The 15,590-nt window shown below is 36.1% G+C and overlaps 1 long non-coding RNA gene across 1 annotated transcript; it reads right to left on the bottom strand.

The window, feature by feature from the left end:
- Window positions 1–305: 305 nt before the first annotated feature.
- Window positions 306–12,518, bottom strand: LOC120077565 (uncharacterized). The gene is made up of 2 exons (XR_016529555.1): window positions 12,295–12,518; window positions 306–1,062 (listed from the first exon to the last, which is right to left on the bottom strand). It is a non-coding gene; the product is annotated as an uncharacterized LOC120077565 (long non-coding RNA).
- Between the last annotated feature and the right edge of the window lie 3,072 nt (window positions 12,519–15,590).

The raw sequence follows: 15,590 nt of genomic DNA, 5'->3' as shown, positions 1-15,590 counted from the left end.
ACTCTTGATCTTCTTCCTCGTTGAGAATTGCACCTCTATGCTTTAAACTTCATCACGAACGACTCGAAAAACTCAAACACTTTGAATTACGGACTCAATTGCATGTTAATTATGCCCAAAAACATAGGGGCCCTTACAAATTAACACTTTGTAATGAAAATAAAGCTTTAGACAAAGGCAATTAACCCATAAACATTCATCAACACTATCAGACCCTCTCCCAGACTGCCTGCTAGCTTAGTCAGGGAGATGGCGTGAAGCCAACAGATATCGTCATCCTCTAACGATACCTATTGACCCAGCTGAATTGTTGAAACTGATAAACATACTAATCTTAGATATAAAATACTTTACATGTAACACAACACAGCGGAATCCCTGAAAACCTTTAGACACACATGAAGTGCAGTCCTGACATAATTCGGTTTAGAAAATAACCTGATAGAGATATCACAATAAAAAAACATATCCAACTGGGGTTTACACAACCACGACATCTAGTGCTTACACAACCATAAACTATCCAGTTCTTACAAAGACATTTACAATATAAACAGACACAATGTACAACTCCACCCACATATGAATCTTGATCTGGAAGCTTTTAGGAGAAAACAGACTTTGGCAGTTATCAGGCACCGGGAGCTCGATCTTTACCTGAAAAGTGGGAAAACATTTTGAAAGAGTGAGCTACGAAGCCCAGTGAGTGACTAAATTTAAAACTGTAAATCCACAAATCAGAGCACGTGATAAACCTTTAAATGTATAAATCTATTCAATCAAAGCGTTAAACATAAACATGTAACGCTAAAAGCTTTCTCAAATGTTCTGCAAATACGTCATTAAAATCTAGCAAGGATAGTCAAGTATATAAAACATTTTAACTAACATGACAAATCAACATTGTGTAGGGCACGTCCAGTACAACCAACGTTTACTAGCTCTACGATGTTGTAGGGCTCGCCCAGCACTCTCATCGTCTTTGTCGTAGTGGGGCCCGCCCAGCACTCCCGACAGCATCGTTGTCACGGAGTACACTCAACGTCAACAACGGAATATAACCTGTGTGCACACGGTACCATATAGCCTCGGGCTAAATATCTTAGTCATGTAGTCAATATAAGTCTCAGAAAACCACATGAAAACATTAAAACATGCCTGCTTATCTTTATCTTTCGTAATACTTAAGCTTACTCGGCTTGCTCGTGAAAAACTGAAAATCTTTAAACAGTATTCGCTAATACATAATTTACCTTAAATGGTATCGTTTCAACTACTTTTCAAAAAGTCAATAATCACGTGCTCGTATATAAACCTCATTAGAAAATCTAAGCTCAAAACTTGTGCTTGAAACCATTCATAGAAATCATGTATCATTCATAAGTTCATATTCAACCATGTAAACCATTTAAGCATAAATTACAGTTTAGAAATCATTTTTGAAATTTGTTTTGTCACTCACAGTCTTGGCTGGTTCCTTGGTCTATAGACTCAGCCTATTTCCTCTTGGCCTATCAAACAACCGAAACCGAGCATCAAAACTATAAATCGTCTTGTCTTTCCATGCTCATGAATTTTAAATTCTAGAAATAAAATTACACTTCACATTTTCTTTCCAGATTTTCTAGATTCAATATCCTAACTTCCTTAATACTTAACCAAAATTAATGTACTATATATCAAACTCTTCATTTTGGAACCCTCTACAACTTACCTGAAGGAATAAAAATGAGATTCCTAACAGATTTGTCCAGAAATCCCTTAAACTCAGCGAATATAGATTCGTGCTTCTCTGCTACCCTCTACCTTTCTCCTGAAATTGAACCTACTTCTACTCATTTTTGGCTCACGAATTCTTCATGAAAGTTATAGGAATAGCTTTCCAACATAACTAATTGAGCTTCTAATCCAACCTGTACACCCCAGAATGTTCGAAAAACCAGAGAAAAGCAGAGATCCTTCTGATTTGCACAAAAATTCTGTGCTCTGTTTTCCTTTTCAAAAACCATTAACTTAACATCAGATTTAGCTCAAGCTTCCTTCATGAAATTTTTTAGAAAATAGATTAACTTTCAAGAAAGTCAGGCCTCACCTCTTAGTTCTTCTTATAGCTCAAACCGACTTAAAAACCAGAGATAGGTAGGTTGAACCCGAATTCTTCCATGGTTGCACTTGCTTGAGCTTTTCCTCCCTTCTTCAACCTCCAACCTGCAACAACTTCTTATTCCTCTTCCTTCACTCTCTCTTTCGAAATCCTCTGAAAATTTAATGGGAAATGATGGAGAAATGGGCTGAAATGAGTGGGTTCTCACTTTAAACCCTAAGCACCGAATGGGTTCCAATTTCTTACATTTTCTTTTTTTTTTCCTTTTTCCTTTTCCTTTCCTTTCCTTTTCTTTTCTTTTCTTTTTCTTTATTCCCTTTCTTTTCTTTTCTTTATTTATAAATTCCAAAATTATTAAAGACAACTTCAACCAAAAGCTTTGCCATTTTCTTCAATAATGAAACAACAATAACTTAAATCCAACATCCTACAATGTGTGACAAGAGCAAATAATCCAAGGAAAGTCTCGAGTTTACAAATACCATCGACAAACGCATTTAACACTTAAACGCAAATGTAGAAAACCTACCACGACTATAAAAGAAGTTCAAAACATAAGTAAAATTTGGAATATCAAAACAACCTGACTCTGATACCAATTAAAGGAACTGAGAATTTCCATGAGCAGCAGAATGATCGTTCCAAATTCCGTTCGAAATTGAACATACACAACTACAGTCAAGAAACAGAAACTTACCGGTCATGCACAATACGAAATCACAACATGCTTAACAATGAGATCAAAGGAAAGATTATACATACCTTTGAAGACTCATGCTTCAAACTACCTCAATCACGAATGCTCGTTCAGTCTCCAAGACAGAAACACGTGAACGCTCAAACACAACGACCGCAACACAACACGATCAATCAGCAAACACGAACTCAACGAACCCCAAGATCACGAACCCAATGAACAGCCTCCAAAACCTCGAACTCAGCCGAGTTGAGTAAGACAACACCACAATAGCTACCTTGGTATTCTCGATGTGAGAATCCAGAAGTGTGGGTTCTGTGTGGACTTGGTTAGAGGAAGAGACCAGAGGACTAACAATCATGTAGACAATTGAGCAAGTGGGAGATGACAAAAGTCTATCGTATAAACGAATGCTCAATCATGTAGACGAAGGCAAGCTATCGTATAGCAAATGCCCTGTGATCGTTTAGCTACGGCCAACTGAGTGAACTATCGTATAGTAACACTCCACGATCATTTAGTCTCTCTTTCAGCTATCGTTTAGTGAATCCAATTCACTTGACAGCAAATCGTGAGTTCCTTTCCAAGAATGGCAACCCTTCTAAATTTAGAAAAAAAAATTCCTTTTATCTCACAGTTACCATAAAACCACCAATAACCTCCCACTCAATTGGTTATTAGAGAAAAAGATATAATTATCCAATAATTAATATTATTATAAATATATATGATAACCAACTTACCATATTATATTTATAACTTATAGTTTTAATATCTCATCTCATGAAACATATAAACCATAGTTCTTTTTCTATTTTATAGTACTTAATGTAAATCTCATTTACATTAATCTTCCACTTGATGTATCGCATGCATCACACCGATCATATCATATATAATTGAATTTCCTCTTGTCAATTTGAACATTTTAAATCAACACCAAGAACTGATTCTCAACTAGAATCCATTGAGCTACCAAGGGAACCTTATGGACCTGTAGCTTGAAGGTCCAACGGTACGTGAATAATTGACTAAACTCTTTAGTCATGGGATCCACCATCCATTAACTGTTGGACACTCTATTAAAGATCGAAAGCTGCACTCTTCTCATACAGATATATTTTGTGTCCATATCAACTAATCAACAGTGCGATAACCCTTCACAGATCGCTCGTAAGTACAACTGGGCCAATAATCGTTACGCCCCTGTAGTTACATCTAACTTCTTAAGTACCACCGATCCCTCTAGTGAACATAAGTCATAGTCCTACTATGACTGAGTCCACTCTTCCAGATAAGTTGTTGCCACTATGTTCAAGACCTAAAATCAGCCTTTAAGGGAGCAATCTATCTACTTACCCCTGCTTCGGGGAAGAAGTGAATTTCATCTTGTGTAACTGAGTTCCCAACTCCCAAATCAGACAATCCCAAAAAGGTAGGCATGTTGAGTTGGCAATTTGGCCACTCTCACCCATACTAATCAAAGGACCGCCTTAAAAAACAGAAGTTCCCAAAATACTCAGAATTGAGGTCATGTCACCTATGGTCATTTAGGTGAGATGTAAGTCTCAAGTATCAACGGCGTTATATAAAGAGACTATTCATCTCATGATCCGGTCTTATACAAACTCTTTGTATAGGACACCCCCGCTCGCATGTATCCACATGAATGGTCAGGATCAACCATCTGTAGTAGTTCACAACACTTGTAAACCTCTACAAAGCGGGTCGTATCCGTAGTGTCACCAAGATCAGGTATCCCTCCTTAGTCCTTATACTACAGACCTTTTTAGGTTATCACTTAAGGCATGATCCACTTGTATATCTCATATACATGCTTAAGTTTACATACAATAACCATGGAGATTTGTTTATTGGATATGAGTAAATGCCAAAATAAAATAACTCTTATTTATTTATAACAATGTGTACAGATTACAAACTACGAGACTCTAGGAGAATTAGGATACCAATCCCAATACAATCTACATGCTTCTATCTCTATTGGGTTCGATAGTGGTCATATAGAAGAGAAAACACGCACATTAAGTACTAGGATTCAATTCCGTCGATTAATTGTTAAGATAGCTTACTCAATTAACCGATTTTTCTTGAAATCTAGTAATTAGTGCATCCTAGGATAGCCATTAAACACACAATTACTATTGCCTCTTGTAGATCTTTGTTAGACATTCTATCGAACACATTAAAGGTAATGCATTCAATCATGATTATGACAAAACTAAGCATCTAAGCTAAACATGTTCAAGATATAGATCATTCAACATGCTTCAAAAATTAAAATCAGATTCAAGAATACTCAAATCAGATTGCTAATGATAAAGACAAGTAGAAAACTCAAAAGAATTTGCAATAACTCTTATAATATAAACAAGATTCAATTACTTCACAAATCCATAAATAAATTCATAAAGAATTATAAGTTTTTTTAGTACAATTCAAAAAGAAATCAAAATTTAACCTAAGTAGGAAACAAAATTACCATAGAGACTAATTGATACAAAGAGAAATTGCAGTCTCCATTCAAATTGTGCTTCCTCTCTTTTCAGCAAAAAATGAAAGAAACACTATTTATACTTGCAGGGTAGCATCACGACACTGAGGTAAGCGTTGCAACGCTAAATCGAAAAAAAACCAAGAAGCGTTGCGCTTGAGACGTGATGCTGTGTTGCGGGAGGCATGCGCGAGGGATGAATCGAGTCAAAATCCAGACCGTTGCAGCGCTGCCCTGATTTGCAGAAGAAGTGAGCCTTCTATCTTTAAGCTTGCTCGATGCTTCTCCTAGGGTCATGACGCTGAAACTCAATGGCATTACTTGATACTTGATGGTATTTTGGTAATTTTCTGATTCTCTTCAATTTAAATGATTTTCTTGGTCATTTTTATCCTTTTGGCTCAATTTTCTCTTAATGACTTCTAAACGCCTCAAAACCATTTTACCTACAAAATTAGCATTAAAAGCAAACAATTAACACGATTTTAGGGGAATTAACATGGAAAATATATATCCTTTAAAATCTAACAGTGGTCCAGCTCTATTTGTTTGCTTATGTCCTTGCTATTTTATCTGTTGCTGATGATTCCCACCCTGGGATGGTTTCTCCATCCAAGATTATAGGCATTTGAATAAGAATCATTCCTATGAAGTACACAAACTGCGGATTTTGTGAGCACATATTAAATGTATATGGTTCTCTACATCTAACACATCCCATATCAGCAACTTGGCTCACCACATTGACCTAATTGTTGCTTCATGCGTTGACTTGACTTAACGTTGTCATTTCTAATAAGTTAGTCATAGAAGCTATTTATGTTTGTAGCACGATGGCTACATCAGGCTTAATTGCTTCCAGATTGCTCCTTTGTTTGTTTGATCTTGATCTATAGCCATTATCTTCGTAGTCTTCATGGTTTTAGATTCTATCTAAAATGGCCTTCACCTCAACATACATTTTGTCTAACAATCCCTCGACGATAGCAACATTTGCTACTGTTTGTGATGCTCCATTAAATCCATCATATAAAATTTCCATTTGTAAACTATCTGGTAGACCATTACACAGGCAATTTTTCATAAACCTCTTAAATCTTGTCCACGTGTCACTGAGAGTCTCCTTATCCTTCTATTGGAAATTGGCAATCTCTTCTTTGTTTTACATTCTCAATAGGTGGAAAATATTTCTTCATGAATTTCTTAACCATCTGCTCCCAGGTGGTGATCTCACCTGGTTTTAGTTAGAGTGTACACAGGTTGGGTTAGGTTAGGTTGGGGGTATTTTTTGGACCAACCTGAAAATTCAGGTTGGTGAAATTGGCTACCCGAGTAACCCGAATAGGGTACCCAACCCAACCCTTAAAATTCGGGTTGGGTTGGGTTGGGTTGATGGGTTGTGTTTTTTTTTTTCTCCCTATTTTTGGTAGAAACCTTACAACAACCCAATCATTATAAAAACATTGATCCAAGATAAATGTAAACTTAAAATAGTCTTTAAACATTAATTGACATATTCATAATCCATAGTCACAAACATATCCGTAAATCAAATTTCTAAAACATAAAGTACAATATATCCATATCTGTGAAACCACATATCCATGAATCCATAGTTACTAGTTAGCCACAAACATAAAGTACAAAATTAATAGAATACAATACATAACCACATAAGTTCTTAACCCCATAGAATTACATAACGACAGCCAACGACTAAACTATGAACCAAACTTCTAAATCCACAATTATTAGCATCCTGAGCATTTAGCTTAGTCTTGAAAATTTAAAAACATTTCAAATTAGTTTAAATAAAATAAACCAACAATTAAAAATAAAAAGATATATCATATAAGTACTCAACTTACCATGAAAATTATCAACCCATGGAGTTTCATTTTTGTATTGTGATGAAGGGTTGGACATTATTTAGAAAAACAATATAAAGGTATATAATGCCATATAAAAATGCAAAATTGTAACAAATGAATAACAATTAAGTTGGAGGCACCACTTACCACTCTCAATTTTTTTTTACAAATCTCCATTTCTTCAAGTTATGGAGGAAGATCTAATAAGGACGTTTTGCCACGGATCTAATTTTGTGTACAAATCAAAGCTTCCACTGTTTTAGATGATAATGAATTTCTAAAAGAATCAAGAATCCTCCCTCTTGTACTAAATCTTGATTCAGAAGCCACAGTAGACATTGGAACGACAAAAACATCTCGAGCAATTTTTTATAAAACTTAGTATTTATGGCCATTTAATTTCCACCAACCCAGAACATCAAAATGATCACTTAGCTCTTCACAAGGATCATACAAATATCAATCCACATCATTACTCAATTCTAAAGTATGCTTTTCTTCCCTTCTTCACTTGTGTCGTGATAATACAAGACCACTCGGGTCAATCTCAACAATAATTCCCAAACTCAATAGTCTTGAACTATCACTTAATTCAACTTGTTCATAAACACAACTTTGGACGCTCAAATCATCACCAAAGTTATCAACTTGTGACTTGTAAAAATTATTCAAACACATCAAATAAACTTCAATCCCATCAACAAGAGCTTTAGCCATAACATCATCATAAACACTTTCAAAGCAAAAGCATATGTAATCCAATTTGTAACGTGGATCAAGCACCACAGCTAGAAATACAAGCTTATTAATTTTGTCAAAGGAACCCCAATATTTGTCATATTTTGCCTTCATATTTACAACAATAGTAGCAAAATAGAGTTATGTTCTTTGCTCTAACGAGTTAAAAGCTCATTAGTACCCCACATCTCATGAAAGTAAGAATTTTCAATCACATATAAAGAACCACTTATCTTCATAGTGACATCATAGAATACCTTCAAAAACATGACAAACACTTCAATATTTTTCTAATCAGAATTACTTGGTGGTCCTACCCTCTTTTTTCCATGGTCATCTTCAGCAAAATAGTCCTGATAATCCAGCTCCTCTTCCTCTAATTTTTGAAAAGCTTTATCAAATTTGAGTGCATACTCAAGCATAAGATAAGTAGAGTTCCATCTTGTTGCCACGTCCAAACAAACAAGAGCTTTGCATTATATTTTCTCTTGCTCCACACAAGCTTTAAACTTTGTCAATCTCTTAGGAGAGGATCTTACATACCTTATAGCATTACGAACACTAGTGATGGAATCATACATTTCTTTCAAACCATCATTCACAATCAAGTTAATTATGTGAGTACAACATCTCATGTGTAACGATTCACCTTCCAAGACTAGGGTTTTCCAACTTCTAAGTTTTTTTCTCAACATACGAAATAGCCACATCATTTGAACTTGCATTATCAACAGTTATGGAAAAGACTTTATCAACCCCTCATTCCAACAAACAACATTCAATGACCTTGTCAATCGTCTCACCCTTATTGTCACACCCCATCCCAGACTACCCTCTGAGTCTGAGAAAGGACGTGACTACAGCAGTTATCAACCCTTTTGTTGACACTTACTGCCTAATAACTCTTGCAGAAAAAATTCTGATACCAATGAAAAAATTCAACAACCAACTGATTAAGTAGGCCTATTTTATTACAACAACGTAATGTTTATATAACTCCAAGACCTAACTACAAAGTTTACAACAACAACTATAAAACCCTCTGGAAGTGTAACTGTGGCATGTGGTAGACCTTGACCTTGGCAGCACCCTGGAACTCCTCACCTTTCGCTACCTGGGGAGGGGGTAAAACATAAAACATGGAAGACATGAGCTATAAAGCCCAGTGAGTGGTGCCTTTAGATAAACAAATAACTTTGTCAACAGAAATATACTTTTTGGAAAGCAATGCATAGTCAACAAGAACATTACCACAAGTTCAATATTATTTTCTAGCCAAACCGCTGGACAATCCCCAGCTTGACCGCTGGTTATCACATAATAAAAACATCCCCAATTTTACCATTGGTTATCCCTGGCATGATCCTACATTTTTCCTAGTACTTTCACGCGTATACTAAGACAACAACAATTCCTGTGAAAACTTTCCCTGTACTCTACTATCCCGCCAATGTGCACATTGACTATTTTCCCGCTAGCTATGCTTAGGTAACTTGACTATATTTCCCACCGGTCGTCACCAACTATCATTTCCCGCCAACCAAAGCCGACTATATTCTTCTGTCGACTTTATTTTCCCGCCAAGTACCTTTTCAAGCATGCTAACTATATATCCTGGGTACAATTCTAGTTTCCAACACAAACATACAAGCAATATCTTAACAAGCATAGTAACAAGATAAACTTATATCCCTGATCAAGTCAATTTAACATTATCCCCTATATATATTTACCTATATATATAGAAATTACATCAACAATACAACACACAATAACCACTCACCTTGATCGTTTAGGAAACTTTCTCTTTAGAAGTTCCTTAGTCACCTCGGGCTCCCTTTTCAACCCTACGATCCAGATTCAATTTAAAGCTTAGATGACTCATAGTTCTAGAATTTATTTTAAGATACTTCCTTCTGAAAACATGTTCTAAAATGTCTCAGATAGCTTACCATAAAATATTAGCTCAAAAATTCTCATTTTTTGGTCGGAATCATCAAAAAATCAAGACTGGCCTAGCATACCCGACAGTTCGACCCCTCTGTCTTGTCCTCATTCTCCAGCCTTATTCCTTGGAGCTTCTTCTTCAACAACCCTATCCTGAAAACTAGACTTTTTTAGCTTTCAGATGGCTTTGAAATCACTTCAAACACACTAGTATTCTGGGAGAACTCCTCGTTCCAAGTTGATGCTATTTCCTATCTTTTCTGCCCGACAGCATCTCCCCTCTTGGAACTTCTTGACCAATGCATAGTCTTGCTACCAATGCATGCATTCTTCCATCAATGCTAATCTTCTCCCAATTAGTCCTCACACACTCTTCTTTATGTCCTTTGAAGAGAATTTGAGTTCTCATCTGAAGTCCTTGGCCCTATTCATAGACGTCCAAGATTGCTCCACGGCCGACACCTCCTACTTGGCCGCATGTCCAAGTGTCTTTTCCTCACACCATCAAGGCATTCTTACATCAACGCAAGCCAAAGTGTCTTCTTCTCCTTTCACCAACGCATAGCCCTCAACTTTGCATGTCTTCTTATGTATCCACCTCTTTTGCTTAAGGCTTAAGAATTCCTCCTAATAAGCCACATATCCGGATGACGTCCTTGAATGCGTCCATCCTTCATATGTGTTCATCCTTCATATGCATTTATCCAACTTCATATGCGTTCACAAACCCTTGAATGTTCAACGCATAGTATGCCATCAGCGCATAGTTGGCCATCAACGCATAGTCTATAATCAACGCATAGTATGCAATCAACGCATAGAAACCCTTGGCTCCACTTGGTTTTCAACTCAACACCATCGCATCTTCTACAATGCAACCCAACTCACTTACTTTGTCACCGCAAGCCTTAACAATCACAAGAGCAAACCACCATCAACGCATAGGATGGTCGATCGTCCTTGACGTATAGCTCACTCGGCATCACTGCATGGCTCGCTCGGCATCGACGCATAGGTCGTTCGGCATCACAGCATGGCTCTCATGGCATCGACGCATGGACGCTTGGCACTGACGCATGGGACGGTCGCATGGCACCCTCCAGCGCATGCCTGGCCCCGCATCCTCACACACCCTTGCGCCACTGACCCTCTGCCATCCCAACCTTCCAACGCATCACTTTCAACTTTCTTCCTTCAGCCGTATGGACACATACCACCCTTCCAATGCATCCATCGGATCCAACGCATCCAATGCATAGCAATGCCTAGTCCAACACTTAGCCAATTTTCTCCTTGGCTTCCAACGCATGACAACTCTTGGCAATACCTCTTGCCAATATTTTGGCCAACCATGCGTCTAACCTTACAAACGCATGGTTGCCTTTTCAACTTATGCGTTAATGTCTCTTAATACTTCACGCATGGGTCCTTTTTGACCTTACACTTAGCCAAATTTCACCAATTAAAGCTTAACTCAAAACTACTCAAGGAAAATCTATTCAACACTTAGAAATTTCCTTCATTTCAACATAGAATTTAACTTCCACCTGCTTAAGTAGGAAAAATGAAAATTTGGGTTTCACACTTATGGTTAGCAACTTGACAAAAGTTCAAAATAAAATTATGCAAAACCCTTTCTTAATTAATGAAGCATGCAATGAGTACCATGTAGTTAACATTTTGCAATGAAGTCCATGTGTCAGTTGTAAGACTGACCCTTTGGGAATTGCTAACTAAAAATGATCTCAACTTCTTTTTTCCTTAAGATAAAGCTGATAGATGTCTCTAGCAATTGTTACTCTCAAAGGAAGGTCAAACTTAGGACAAGACACACTGCAAAAATGTCTAAAACCCTCATTCTCTCTAAATTTGAATGCCATTCATCAACAATCAACATCTTAGCACATGCTTGTTTACTAAAAAAATGTAGTCACAAAATTACTACCACAATAATTGCACGTGCACCTAGTACTATTTTTTTCCAACTTTGTGAAGTGATCCTATACAGTGGAGGTTGTCTTAGTAGTTCTAGGCCTCTTCTTAGTAGGTAGTGGTGGTTTACTTGAATTCCCAATTTCAATTATGTTAGCAACGACATGAAGAAGAGCAGGAATAGGACTAGGACTAGGACTAGGACTTGTTTGGCTAAGATGTCCACTACTACTGTCTATAAACTATAAAAATTGAGAAACTATAGTCAAAGACTCAAAACAGAATAATCACCAAGGAAAAAAGGAAAAATCTAAGACTATTTATAATTAGACATTCAATAGACAAATCAATTAGACAAATAAAACTATACACATTCAATAAACAAAGAAAGTAGAAAAATCTAAAACAACCACCAACACAAGTACTAAAAAAATCCACCAACAGTCCAACAAAAAAAATAAACAAAGCACACAAAGACATTTTTACAGACCTTGAAATCTGTCACTCGAAATCTGAAATTTAGGCAACGGTCTTGGAGACGGAGAAGTGGAGATATAAAATTAAAAAAAGATGGCAAAGTTTAGACTTAGAGATGAATCACTAACTAATCAAAGTAAAAAAAAAAATGGAGACAACAAAACCGGAGACGAAGACGGAGACAACCAAGACGATCGGACGAGACGACTAGAGACGGAGATGGAGACGATCGGAGACAGAGACACAGAGATGGACACTGACAGTCAAAACGAAAAAGAGTCGAGACAAACAGTCGGACACAAAGAGTCAAGACGATGGAGATGGAGATAGTATGACAGCGATGGAACGGCGACGACGGAGGTTGAGTCATTAAGGTCTTGCTTGAAGCCTTGAAGGTGAATGAGATTGAGGAGAAGTGGAGAAAATTGAACTTTGAAGAAGAAGAAACCCTAAAATAAGATATATATATATATATATATATTATTTCTTCCACTAATATTTTATTATTATCAAATATATTTTTTAATATTATTATTAGAAATTCGAGTTGGGTTGAGTCAACTCGAATTTTTTAAAATCCCAACCTGAGATCCAACCCAACCCGAAAAATATAAAAAAATAACCTAACCCAACCCAAATTTTAAACTAACTCAACCCAACCTTCTAATTTGGGTTGGGTAGTCTGGGTTGTTTGGGTTGTCGGGTCCTTTGAACACCCTTAGTTTTAGATTTGCATATTTCAATGAAGCTCTTCAATTGAGCATGAGGGTCCTCGCCTGGTGCACCCCTAAATTGTTTGACATTTTTAATCATTTGAAGCATGACTAGTTTCATTTCAAATATAGCTCCTCAAACACTGGGCGCATAATCCCAGGTGAGAAATCATATAAATTTGGTGATGTGTACTCTCTTATAGGATGATCATGCGCAAGGTGTATTGGATTGGTATGTGCCAACACATTATTGGCATTGTTGGTTGCATTTGGCACCGCAAGATTGTTCTATTGATCCCCCATGGTCCTAGATCTATTTCGTTGTCTTCTTCACCAATTTGATCTAATTCTTCTTCTAAAAGTCCTCTTGATCTCTAGGTCAAATAGGAGCTCTAACGGTGTGCCTTCACTCATATATTGTTTGTTATGCTTTCAGCTTAGGCATGCAATACACATTTGATCGAGTATCTACGAAAATCAAATACAATTCAAACACTAGTTAGTTAACTAAATCCCTGGCAATGACATCAAAAAAAAAATTGTTGCGTGTACAAAAATATTGATTGCTTTATGTTGTACTCGTGTAAACTAATGAGTTGAATTATCTAAGTGAACACAAGTTTTCCCTAATTAAACCCAAATGTAAGTTCAACTAGAATTTTCTGGTGAGTACAAGGGTCGAACATAAGGGCTTGATATAACTTAAGTAAGATTGGTTGACTGGCTTTCACAATAATTCGTAAGTATCATGCATCTAGACTAATTATGAGGTGAACAGGACTAAATGATGAATTACATGGAGAGTATGTGTCTAGTGGTGTGTGATGGTGATAATGCATGGAATGATGGTGATAATGGTGGTGGTGATGGAGATGCAATCACTAATAAAGCAGCGTGCATTGAAATGGTGAAAATCAGTTGATAAGGCAGGGTTGAGAAGGTTTACTAACATTCTCCTAAATAATACATAAGTATACATTCATGTCACTAACTTATAAAATGAAGAAATCACCTCTCAGTGTTTTATGCCTGATGCCACATTTACTCTATCTCTAGGAAGCATGCTTAAGTTAATTATATGACAAAAGATTAACTATATCTCTAAAGCTACGTCTTTCCTTGCTTAATGAGTTCCACAGTAGTTAGCTAATTCTATTTAAATCTATTTTTCAGATGGATTCAAGCAATAGATTAAGCACATACTAAACAAGATGAACTTTAACTTATGCAAAATTTGTGAAAAATGTCAGTTTAATCTTCTCAACCCACTAGAAATTTAATTGCTCGTGATGGAGAGAATTGGAAGCATGGAAAGATGAGAGATAATGGAAATCATATTTATATTAAGAAATATAGAGTTTCTCAATCTCAAAATTTTAATACAAATTGCAAATAAAAAGAAAATGGAGTAAAGTATGGTGATGAAAATGTCAAGCCACCGGTTGCAATCTCTTGCTGCTTTTGGCTTTGATGGTGGCTGCTTCAAGGTGGTTGCAATGGATGTTGGTGGCGCACTTTCCCTGTTTATAAAAGAAGACTAAGTTCTCACTCAAAATTACTCGGAGAGAAGCTCGAGAGGTGGATGACAATGGTGGTTTGAGGGGAATTTTTTGTAGAGCTTCGGCCAATTTCTTGGCAAAAGGTTCTACACTTGAGATGAAGATCTTTGGGCTATTTATAGGCTTCAAAAGAAAGATTCTCAACCTCTTTCTAATGATTATTTGACACAATGCATTTAATTTCATGTCCTACTATGTCGAATCTTTGCATCACAGATTCATTGGTAATATCGCGACAGTCTCAAATTAGCTATTAACTTGCACTTTGATTTGATGACCACCGCTCATGCATTTGTCATTTTTCTTTCCTCATATTTCTGCTTAATGCATGATTCTTTGCATGCAAGATTGAAATTGATATGATTTCTTTATGTGTCCATGACTACGGCTTATGTTTCCTTAGTTGATTTTTGCTTCTTTTTATAAAAATCATGCGTTCAAAGATGTTAGCTTTTATAATTCTCAAGATAATGAATTTTGTAAACGCTCAAACACAGTTTATCTATTTACTCGATTTTCATATCAAGTTATGCATCCTCTAGATTTCCCTACTTATTCTTATTTATAAATAAATAAATTATTTATTTATTTAAAAATAAAATAATAAAAAAAAAAAAAAAAAAAAAAAAAAAAAAAAAAAAAAACAATATATAAAATCCTATGTTCTCGAAAAGGAAGGTAAAAAAATTTGACTCTTCTTGAAAGCTCCCGTTATCGAGAAAATTGGTAGTAAAATCTGTAGTACTAACATAGTACAGAAAAAATATATATATCAAACATTCATTGTTATTCAGGAAAAGAAAAATTAAGAAGGCAAATAAAATAAAAATAATATATCTAAAAAAATCCCAGAAATATATACTACAATAATTTTAGAAATTTTCATGCATTAACCTATCAAAACAAAAATTGACAAGAGATTCATAGATACTTGTAAAATGAATTGAAAATGTTCACTTACCTTGGTCCTGCGTACAGATTTGAGATATTTGGAGTGCAGTTCAAATACTGAGGTTCTCGCCATATGTGAAAATTTT

Source organism: Benincasa hispida, chromosome 5 (genome assembly GCF_027475165.1).
Source record: "Benincasa hispida cultivar pf3 chromosome 5, pf3_genome.v1.1, whole genome shotgun sequence".
NCBI classification, from domain to species: Eukaryota; Viridiplantae; Streptophyta; class Magnoliopsida; order Cucurbitales; family Cucurbitaceae; genus Benincasa; species Benincasa hispida.
This window is presented reverse-complemented; position numbering and strand designations above follow the sequence as displayed.